This window comes from Cimex lectularius, unplaced genomic scaffold, assembly GCF_000648675.2.
Source record: "Cimex lectularius strain Harlan isolate CLEC.00 unplaced genomic scaffold, Clec_2.1 scaffold12, whole genome shotgun sequence".
NCBI classification, from domain to species: domain Eukaryota; kingdom Metazoa; phylum Arthropoda; class Insecta; order Hemiptera; family Cimicidae; genus Cimex; species Cimex lectularius.
The window spans coordinates 1571412-1583505 of record NW_019392875.1 but is presented as its reverse complement, the minus strand read 5'-3'; positions in this window follow the sequence as shown (position 1 = coordinate 1583505).

The following is a 12094-nucleotide window of genomic DNA, read 5'->3' as shown; positions in this document are numbered from 1 at the left end:
CGCGCTTTAAAGTTCATCCTGGAGGATTAGTGCGATCGTAAAAAACATTAATAAGGGGCTGGAACGAGTAAGACGGTTCTGCACTAGATGGAAGCTGAAAATTTACTATTCCAAAGCCAGTTGTATGCTATTCACTAAGCGTAGGTCCCTGCTCTCCCACAATACATTACTCAAGGGAAATAGTTTGAGTGGTTAAGAACTGTGAGGTGTCTAGGGATCACGCTTGATACCAAATTGAATTTTGGTGCTCACACAAAAAATCTTGTAGGAAACGGGAAAGCTGCTATAGGAACATTTTTCCCATTTCTCAGAAAGGAATCTGACATGAGCCAACTCAATAAACTACTAATTTATAAAGTATTTATTAAACCACTGTTGTTATATGAATACCCAGCATGGAATTTTACCTGTAAAACAAATCTCAATAAATTACAGGTAATTCAAAATAAATTTCTGCGGCTAGCCGCTGCCTCTCCCAGATATTATAGATTGACAGACTTACACGAACTAACTAACATGAAATGGGTAGAGGAGGAAATTTACGGTGCGGTCTGCAAATTCTTAAGGCGTATGAGTGTCTCCTCAAATTCCATTTGCAGATCCATAGGTGCATATCCAACAAATGCAAATTGGAAACGTAAGAGGATCAAACACAATGTACTCGGCTTATAAACTTGTCATAGTTATAAAATTTATAGTAATAAGAATATTTATATACATATTTATGTATTTAATTATTTTTTAATTTATTTATTCACTTCACATCTACACTTTTCATATGCATTTATTTAATTTATATATAGATTGCATTTCTCTGTATGTGGTTTATGTTAACATAAATGTTTTCCCACTAACTGCTATGGAATTTCTCTTACCGATTTGTATAAAAAAAATGATAAGTGTAAATAGTAGGAAGCCATAGTGAAATGTCACTTTCCCTATATTCTAAAATTATTGTATATGTTTTTGTGCACATGTAAAAATAAATATTTATTCTATTCTATTCTACATAGCATAAGTATGCTTTTTTTTCTCTTTTTATATATTTTCTCAAGAATATATAGGGATATTGCCAATTTTGTAGTATTTACTGTCTCTATCTTTTTTTAAATACAATTTAAACTTGAGGGAGAAATATGTAATTAAAGGATTTTGAAAAAAATAATAAAGGTTTCAATTCCATATTTTGTTTATTGGATAAAATATCTTTTTTAAACAATTAATTCCTTATTTATGATTCCAATCTTCGTAGAAGTCATTAGACAGGAGAAAAAAGGAAGAATAATTGCTGGGTTCACGAGCTTTCGGCACCTTAGAATGCCATCATTAGGGATATTCGAAGAATGAAGTAAAACGATTAACATGGAAAACAATTATAAAAGCGTTTTGGGTTTAAGATTATGGAGCTCATGGCCAGCATATTACATTTTTTGTCAGTGGAAATAGACATCACTTCATCAGTTCAAACGGAGGCGACGGGGCTCGTCGCTCCCTCTCTCATTAATTTTAATCCTTTGTACATAGTCCCTGTAAATAGCTGTAATTTTAGTTTAAATATATTCTCTGTTATCAGAAATGTTACCTGTAAGAAATTGCTAGTCAGAGGAAAAAAAATTGTTGGATCTTTCGTATAGATTTTGAGCGAGAACGTCAAAAATGTAGTATGCTGGCCATGAGCTCCATAACCTTAAACCCAACACATTTTTACAATTGTTTTCCATGTTAATCGTTTTTCTTCATTCTTGGGAAAGCCCTGATGATGGCACTATAAGGTGCCGAAAGCTCGCTAACCTAGCGAGTTTTCTTTTTTTCACCTGTCTAATGACCTATACGAAGATTGGAACCCTGCATAGATGATCTGCAAGTCGATCAACAAACGTCAAAATAATTCCTTGTATAATGTCCTCTTTTAGCTAAAACTTATGTGCACTAATTTGGCATACAGGAAACAAGGTTGTCACTAATTCATAAGGAATTTCACTACATAGATACACCGCTGCACACATTTGTTGCAGGTCAACTGGCTGCTGGTGATCAAAAAGAGTGCAACGCATTCCACCTGTGGTAAATGGAATGATGTCTGGAAATAATGGGTGAAGGAGCTGATTGGAAATTTCTAAACATTTATGAACAACGCTGACTCTATGAGGTCAGAAAAATCCATGTCAATGAGATCTCTAGTTTGAGGGATATATTCCTCGATAATTTCTTGGACAATGTACTGGGATGAGGTTGCCATCAATAATATGGAGATCAGTTCATCCTCCACTGAAAATCTCAGCCCAGACCAGTACACCGCCTCCTCTGAACTTCACTGAAGGAAGCACGAACTGGGGCAGTGTACTCATCCCCTGTTCTCGGTATGCACTTCGGCACCTGCTATCACTACACAGACAGAAACGCGACTAATCAGTAAACAACAGCATTCCGATTGGTGTTCCCTTCTAGGCGCTCGCTGCACCATGCCTCCTGCGGGCTGTTATTGCACATTGTCCCAAAGGGGCACTATGAATTGTTTGTGCTGATAAAGGCCATGCCAAAACAGCATGTACTTCATTTACGATCTGGCAGGCACGATGGCACTATTCGTCTTGCAGTATGACCATATTTCTGTCCTCCCTTCGCGTCGTAAAGCACTGAGATCCACTTCCATACCACCTTTCGGCATTTCCAGTTTCCCGGAATCGGTCTAAAGCCCGGGAGACGACGCTCTGAGAAACGCCAATTTTCTCTGCGTTGTCCACTTGCCGGTGAACTCGATGACTATTTTCACAATAATATTGCAAACTTGCAGTTCATAATGGTGTCTTTCCATGGTTAAAGAGAATACAACTCGATTAAAATGGAGAAAAGACGAGAAAACATTGACAAAATGAGTGATCTTCATGTTCTCTATTCTTAAGTAAATCGATTATTGATGAGGATTAACATTTGTTTGTTTTTGGCTTGTATTTTCTATTTTGTTTTATCCAACTAACAAGAATATATCGGTTAATTTATTTAAAATTAATATAATAAATTACAAATATCCTTATTCATTTTTAAGCAACTTAGAATGGTGAAAATTTGTACTAATGTGAAAAAGGAAATAGTTTCTTTTATGTTGATAATATTTGATCATACTTCCAAGTGTGTAATTTCAACTAATAAAGTTACTCGTAAATGGACATCATGATGAATTTGACATTTAAAAAAATAATTTTTTAGATGAAATTCGTAAAACAATGAACTTATTATTTTTCTAATTAATTATACTTTTAATTTATGGTCTTGGTTCAGATTAAAAAGCCTGTTTTATGAGCGGGATTTGAACCCATGACCTTCAGCTAAATGGGGCGCTGCTCTAACCACATCAGCTTATATATGATTAAAAAAAAAGAAAATTCAGTTGTTACTGTCAAGTTTTCGACCTATTTTAAGGTCATCATCAGGGTCTATATTAATTTCATATTAAAAAAAACAACATATTTTTACAATTGACTTAAATGTTTCAATTAATTATTCTTTCGACGTAAGGTCTTGGTTGAGATAAAAAAGTCAGTGTCAGGAGCGGGATTCGAACCCACGACCTTCGGCTAAATACGCCGCACCTCTTCAACTTGAACTATCGTGACTTCCATCCACCAGGACAGTAACTCCTCATCTCAACCTACCACTTTTCGAATGTTCCCGCTTTTTGCTATATTTTCAAATATCGTGTATAATTTTCATTGCTATAGCCAATAACAATTCATCATTTCCATTATTTTTCATTTTGTTATTACTGGAAGGAACTGTATCAATTTGTGTTATCAATTGTGGATCTGGGAGGACTAAGCAGACAAGAAGCAGTTTAACAAGTTCCGACTACGGAGGAGTGGAAACGGGAGGAGAAAAATTGCTCGACGTTCAATTTAAAAGCAATCCGCCTATGTCACTGGGGCCGAATCGTAGAAATTGGCTGCTGACTGTCAGGGAAGACGGAGCTAATTCCGCAATCGCCGGGCCCATGGAGAAATCTCCGTTTCCGAGGCTCTAACTCTGTTACAACCACGTTTCGGAGCCTGTTTTGGAGCACAGACCGGTTAAAAACGAGGCAATGTCGAAACGTTCTGCCGGCCTCGCGTTATTTAGCGAGTTTTCTAAGCGATTTGCCAAGAACAAAAACAAAGTTTCACGTTGATTGATGATACCCGTAAAACTTTCTTGTCCTTTCTAAAGAGATTTTCGCTAAGACATGATAATGTTATTACGGCCACGTATTCCATTATTCATTATTTAAAAAAGTTACCAATATCGCCTAAGCAAACAAAAAATACCAACAAACCCTTTTATGTTTAAAATATTCAAAAAAGAAAATCAGAAACTCTCCTGTTCAGTTTTCGTGCCGTTATGAATAAAAATTATTTCCCTTAGATGTATGTTTATTATTTATTAATTTCGGGGTCAGGAAAAGATTGATTTGCCAAGGTCATCATTAATTATGTTACAAAAATTAATACGTGTAAAAAAAGGGAATAAAAACTTGAAAATATGCAAAATGTGTAATCAATGGAAAACTCCAATTTATCATGATAAAATTTTTAATTACCTAATAAAATTTATTATTCTCTTAAACAACAAGTAAGTTTAATTTTATAATTTACTACAATTAATTAAGGTTTTTTTTAGTTGAGATGAAAAAAAGTCAATGGCATGAGCGGGATTCGAACCCACGATCTTCGGCGAGATACGCCGCTGCTCTACCACTTGAGCAATCGTGACCTCGATCCACTCGGACATCAACTGCCCATCTCAAAAGGAGGGAAAACTCATAAGGTGGGGTTGAGATAGGAAGTTGATGTCCGAGTGGATCGAGGTCACGATAGCTCAAGTGGTAGAGCAGCGGCGTATCTAGCCGAAGATCGTGGGTTCGAATCCCGTTCGTGCCATTGACATTTTTCATCTCAACTAAAAAAAACCTTAATTAATTGGAATGATTTAATTGGTCAAGCGGACCACGAAATTAGTGAATTTATAATTTTTGCATAAGCAATCAAATATGCAATAAACAACTTAATATACAATCAACTCGAAATAGTAAAAAATTAATTTCAATACAGGACAATAAATTATGTTTTTATTGCAATTGAAAATCACATATATAATTAAACCGAAATTATTCTTTCACCGAATAACCTTTTGAACTAAAGACCAACAAAATCAAGAGCTATTTGGCAGCGTACAAATACTGGCACACTTTTGTATCCCATGGGATTTGATAAGAACCCCTTTAATTTCACTAGAATCTCTGTTAAAGCTACCTCTATTGGAAATTTACACGATGAAGCTTATTTATACTCCAGATAAGTGCATGGGAACTAAACACGTCGTGCACACAACAATAATTAATAAATCAGACACCCGGCAGAATGGGGATTGTTTACCGGACAAACTTTTTCCTAAGATAATTTGGAGATCGTAAGGTGCGGTCTGGTGTGATGTAGGTTTTAGAAAAACATTTTCTTTATCGTGCTACGTTTCGATCTTTATTGAGATCATCTACAGGGCTCAAATTGTTTGTTTTCATTGTAGATGTGTCATTCTTGTAGGGTCTGGGATTTATAACATTGTTTAAATTTTACAAATATATAAAAATCCCTGCATGATGCTACACGTCCTTGGCAATTGGATTTTATTTTTTATCCTGCCGGTTTAATGTATTGTCTCCGGATTAGCATTTCTGCCGTTATGCCAATTGGTGAAGGGGATTGTTAGACCAAAATAATCAATAATTAGAAAAAAATAAGATAATCACAGCACAGAACGCAGTGACAAAAAAATGATTAATAACATTTTAATTATTTCTATAGGCTTATTCTTAATTATATAATTACTCAATTAATTATACACGATTTGTTTTTCGAAATGAAAAATGGTTGTCATAGGCGGGATTCGCACCCACGATCTTCGGAGAGACGCCGCTGCTCTACCACTTGAGCTATCGTGACTTCTCTCCGCTCGGGCACTAACTTCCCACCTCAACCCCACCTTTTGAATTTTCCTTCTTTTTTGCCATTTTTCTACTTATAAATACATACTCATGTATATACAGATATAATTATAGTGCACCAGGTTTTTAACATCTCGATCGTTTAAACAGAAAACTCCAGAAAATATTTAGGCTTGTTGTTCTGTAAAATAATTATATTTGAGTTATTCCAAATGCCATTCCTGTTTTGTAATGAATGGATCGTTCTTGTTTGAGTTCTCCTATGACTGGAATATACAGCTTAAACGCTGCCTACAATTGAAAGGCGAGTTTTCATAGCTTTGGGTTGATTATGTCAGTTTTGGGCAATAGGTTTAGGAAATTTAATGAATCGGGCCTGTAGAGTGTTTCGCTTTCAACTTGATTTGTGTACAGATTTCCCCGTGAACGGACATCAATACTTCAAGAGGTAATTATTCGTGACAAATGGTACTGAAAAGTCCTTATTGTCCTAAGTCCGAAGTCCCAATTGTATTCGCGATATTTCACTTTCTCTTTTACGTACCAGTTGAGCTTCCGTGACGTCGATCGCCAATGTGCCAAATTTTCCAATTTCGACTCTCCGAAGTCACATGGATGACATGAACAGGAGGTTTGAATTTAACCAAAAATTCCGAATACATCTGGGCACCAAAAAGGAATGGGAAAGAAACGGAAATGGCACCATCCTTTGGTACTAACATTTAAGAAACACATTGGCTCTGCCATCACGAAGGTGATGCGAGCTTTGATGGTGTGCAGAAGAATAGCAGGAAGGAACTGGGCATGCAGACCGGAAACCCTGCTATGGATATACACCATGATAGTAAGACCTATACTTACATACGCAGCCTGGGCTGACAAAGCAGAACAAGTAACTAAAAGAAAAGAACCCACAAAAATACAGAGACTTGCATGTATCTGCATAACGGGAGCAATGAGAACATGTCCTACAATTAGCATGGAAAAAATACTGGTATTAATCCCTCTACACCAATGGTAATAAGGACAGCGCAGAAAACCATCATTAATTTTACTAAAGAGAAACCTCTAACAGGAATAAAACTAAAATGGAGAGATAGCAACAAACTATGGACAGACCATACGAAACTCATGGCTCCGAGAGACGACATGAACTGGATGTTTGAATTTAACCAAAACTTCCGAATAAACCTAGGTACCAAAAAAGAATGGGAACACCCTTTGGTACAAAGATGGATCTAGAACACAAGAAGGTACAGGGGCAGGAGTGTTTGGACCTGGAACCAAATACTCAGAACCCATGGGAAAGCACACCAGTATCTTCCAAGCAGAAATTCATGCAATTGAAAGATGTATCCAATTCAATCTAAATAAAGGATACAAAAACAAGAATATAGCTATCATGTCAGATAGCCAAGCAGCCATCAAAGCACTAAGCTCAAATACCATTAGTTCAAGGATGGTGCTGAACTGCAAAACCAAACTAAACATATTAGGTACGCAGAATAAAGTCAGCCTCTGCTGGGTCCCAGGACACATGGGAGTAGAAGGCAACGAGAAAGCGGACACCCTTGCAAGGAAAGGGGCTGCCACACCGCTGATAGGACCCGAACCCTTCTGTGGCATAGGAATCCACACTATTAACGAATATCTCAGACAGAAGGACAAAAAGAAAATGAGCGAACTTTGGAATTCACTTATTGGACATAGACAATCCAAGAATCTTCTAACCAATTTTGGCAAGAAAGAAATCACAGAATGTGTCAAAGGAAGCAGGAATAGACTGCGAATCCTAACAGGATTCCTGACAGGACACTGTAGATTAAACGGACATCTACAGAAAATTGGAATAATCCAAGATGGCACATGTAGATTCTGCAAGGAAGCAGAAGAGACACCAACACACTTACTAACAAACTGCGGAGCTACATTAGCCCGCAGGAGGAAGTGTTTTGGGATGTACAATATGACCATTGAAGAACTACAACCACTGAAACCGGGCCTATTAATCAAGTTTCTTGATGAAATAGGACTCACCGATGTGCTTTTGGCAGAGCACAGGGGATACAATAGCTCTTAAAAGGCGCAGTATACCATACCCTGAAATATTACATCTTCATCTCCGAAGTCACGGTAGCTCAAGTGGTAGAGCAGCGGCGTATTTAGCCAAAGGTCGTGGGTTCGAATCCTGCCTATGACACAAATTTTTCATTTCGAAAAAAATTGTGTATAATTAATTGAGTAAAAAATATGGTTAAAAAAATTTTTTTTTGTAATATTAGTGACAGTTAAAATCACTGGAACCCGGAATGTTCGAATATTTTTAATAAGAAAATCTGTGATAGTAAAAAGCACGGCGAAATGTTTTTTTTTTTTGTTTTCACTTTGTCCATAAACGAATATATACATTTTCACTTTCGTATGCTGATATCGCCAACGCGTTCATTCCGAATAGGTCATTATGTTAGGCCTCGCTCCTTATCTGCGCACTTTATTAAAGAGGGGTCCTCCTCTTGGGAAATCTCGCGCCTCGTCCGAGACTAAGCCCGGCCATGTCCAACCCCTTATTTTATGAGCCAACCCGGGACGTCCACACGAGGTCCTCATTGCAAATATGACCCAACTGTCATGATCCGCTCGATTTCACCCTGGTCCCAATGGAAAACCATGATGGTTGAACATCCCTTCTGTCCTGTGACACTTTCAGCATTAACAGAAATCCTTACATGACGATTATAAGGGAATGTGAAGAATTATGTTTTAACTAAAAGCATTGGTTAAGTTTGGAATGAAACATAAATTACATCGATGTCTATCGTATTAGGTGTTTTTCTGGTACTTCTGTTAATGGATCCTCCTTTATATTGAACAACATACTTATGATTCCCCTCATATTTAAAGCATCCAATGAATGCAGAGTTTCGTATGATTATGAAAATAGCATTTGCTATTTATAGAGATTCAAATAAAACTTTAAAAATACATGCCTCACTTTCAATTCGTGTAAATAAATTAAAAATACATTTTATGTTAGTGTGTTTTTGGTTGTCTTGTTGAATACAGTGAATAATAAGATTTATCGTGGAAAGACCAGTGGAAAGCAAAAACAATGAGACAGAAAAACTAGCCACACTGGAATCATTGGAATGGCCGGTATGAAGCCTTTTTCCAAACGTATCAACTACTTTTAAAGTACGTAAAGCGACTTATGAAAAATCTAAAGTTATAACCTACAATTATTTTCGTAAGAAATCTATTTTTATTTAAAACGATATTTTTCTACTGCAGATAACCTGGGTACCACAACTAATGTTAAAAAATACGATCATGTTTTTTGCTGCATATTCATAAAGTAGATTGTTTGTTCATGAAAAATGAATTTTATTCAATCAGAAATCGAGGATTTTGGAATACGTTTGTTTTTAATTAAGAGAACAAAGTTTTACTTTTACGCCCCTTTTTCCTCTCCCAGGTTTGGGACGGGCTTTGGCTGAGTAAAAAAAGAAATTTATCTAAACATAGCCAAAATTTACATAACTTCCTTTTTTTTAATGATTATTCGGAGATCGTGAGATGCGGTCTTGTGTGATGTAGGTTTTAGAAAACCATTTTATTTATCGTTTTATCGTGCCAACGTTTTGATCTTTATTGAGATAATCTTCACGGCTCAATGTGTTTTTTCAGAGTAGATGTGCCATTCTTGTAGGTCCTGGGATTTATAAACATTGCTTAAATTTGCAAACATACATGTAGGACGTGAAAAAATGAATTTATTTAAAAAAAATTAATTTATACAATGCTAAAAAACTTTAGATTCAAAAAAATGAATTTATACAACGCTAGAATTTTAGATAAAAAAAATGAATTTATACAATGCCAGAAAATTTTAGATTAAAGAAAACGGATTTATAAAATGCTAGGAAACTACATAAAAAAATGGTTTTTAGAATACTAGAAATGTTAGATTAAAAAAAAATGAATTTATACAATGCTAGAAAGGTTAGATTCAAAAAAATTAATTTATTAAATGCTAGAAATTTTTAGATAAAAAAATGGATTTATAAAATGCTAGAAAACTTTAGATTCAAAAAAATGAATTTATACAACGCTAGACAATTTTACATAAAAAAATGAATTTATACAATGCCAGAAAATTTTAGATTTAAAAAAACGGATTTATAAAATGCTAGGAAACTACATTAAAAAAATGATTTTTAGAATACTAGAAATGTTAGATTCAAAAAAATGAATTTATACAATGCTAGAAATGTTAGATTCAAAAAACTTAATTTATAAAATGCTAGAAAATTTTAGATTCAAAAAAATGAATTTATACAATACTAGAAATGTAAGATTTAAAAAAATGAATCTATAAAATGCTAGAAAATTTTAGATAAAAAAATGGATTTATAAAATGCTAGAAAACTTTCGATTCAAAAAAATGAATTTATACAATACTAGAAATGTTATATTCAAATAAATAAATTTATAAAATGCCAGAAATTTTTTTAAAATTATTATTAATTTTTATTACAATCCGTAATTATTATTTACAATATGTAATTTGCGGATATATAAACTTATGTACAACAATTTACATTGAGGGGAGAAAATAATAAATGTTTTCCTCCCTCTTCACTTTTTCTTTTTCTTTTTTTTTACAGTTTACTCGGAAAGGAAGTCGCGGGGCAATTTCCTCTTAAGATACCTTATTGGGTTGTACGGATGGGTTCTATCGGACAAGGCTTGGGCAAGACTTTTTGGATGGTGGGAGAGTTTTTTGTGAAACTTGGTAAATTTTTGGATATAAGGAATTTGAAGGTAGTTGTGGAGGGTAGCATTTGAGACATAATAACGACTTTATATTCAAAAAAATGAATTTATACAATACTAGAAATGTTAGATTAAAAAAATGAATTTATAAAATGCGAGAAAATGTTAGATAAAAAAATGGATTTATAAAATGCTAGAAAACTTTAGATTAAAAAAAATGAATTTATACAATACTAGAAATGTTAGATAAAAAAAAATGAATTTATAAAATGCTAGAAAATTTTAGATAAAAAAATGGATTTATAAAATTCTGGAAAACTTTAGATTCAAAAAAATGAATTTATAAAAATGCTAGACAATTTTAGATTGAAAAAATGAATTTATTCAATGCTAGACTATTTTAGATTCAAAAAAATGAATTTATACAATGCCAGAAAATTGTAGATTAAAAAAAACGATTTTATAAAATGCTAGGAAACTACATTAAAAAAATGATTTTTAGAATACTAGAAATGTTAGATTCAAAAAAATGAATTTATACAATGCTAGAAAATTTTTGATTAAAAATGAATTTATACAATACCAGAAAATTTTAAATTCTAGAATAAAATGAAAAAATATTTTTAAAAACAGATTATTTTCTAGAAAAAATAATCTACCATTGTACAAATTGATTTTTTTAAATCTAAATTTTCTAGCGTTTTATAAATTAATTTTTTCACATACTACATGTATTTGTTAAATTTGAACATTGTTTATCAATCCCAGGCCCTGAAGATGATCTCAATAAAGATCGAAGCGTTGACACGATAACCAAACCTTTTTTCTAAAACCTACGTCACACCAGACCGCATCTCACGATCTCCGATTTGACTAACGGTCACTAAACACCATACACTTTTTTTTTTAATGAACAGTCATTTTTCTTGAAAGATCTTGCAGGTTTTTTTTAATGTAAAATAGATAGATTAACTGGTTTCTACTGGTGTATAATGGGTTTCCCACGAATAGGAGTGATTCTGACTTTTCGACTTTTTTCAATTTGCTACACAAATTGTTTAACAAGAAAAAAGGTACAGCGTGATAAAAGGGAAAATAGAGAAAACAAATGAAGAAATCGTTCTGACAGAAGAAAGAGGTCAAAATTTAACCAAACTTCAATGATGGTTTTCTCTTAAATAGATCTTTAGAACTTTGTTCTAGGACTTTCCCTTTCCGATTTTAAATGACAGCCTTATCAATCAAACCGTCAAAACTAAAAGTACCAATATTACAGAGGTATCTAATCTATTATTTCTTAAACATTTAATTAAAGAACAGGAAAATTAATTTTTCATAGTCATTTTTAAG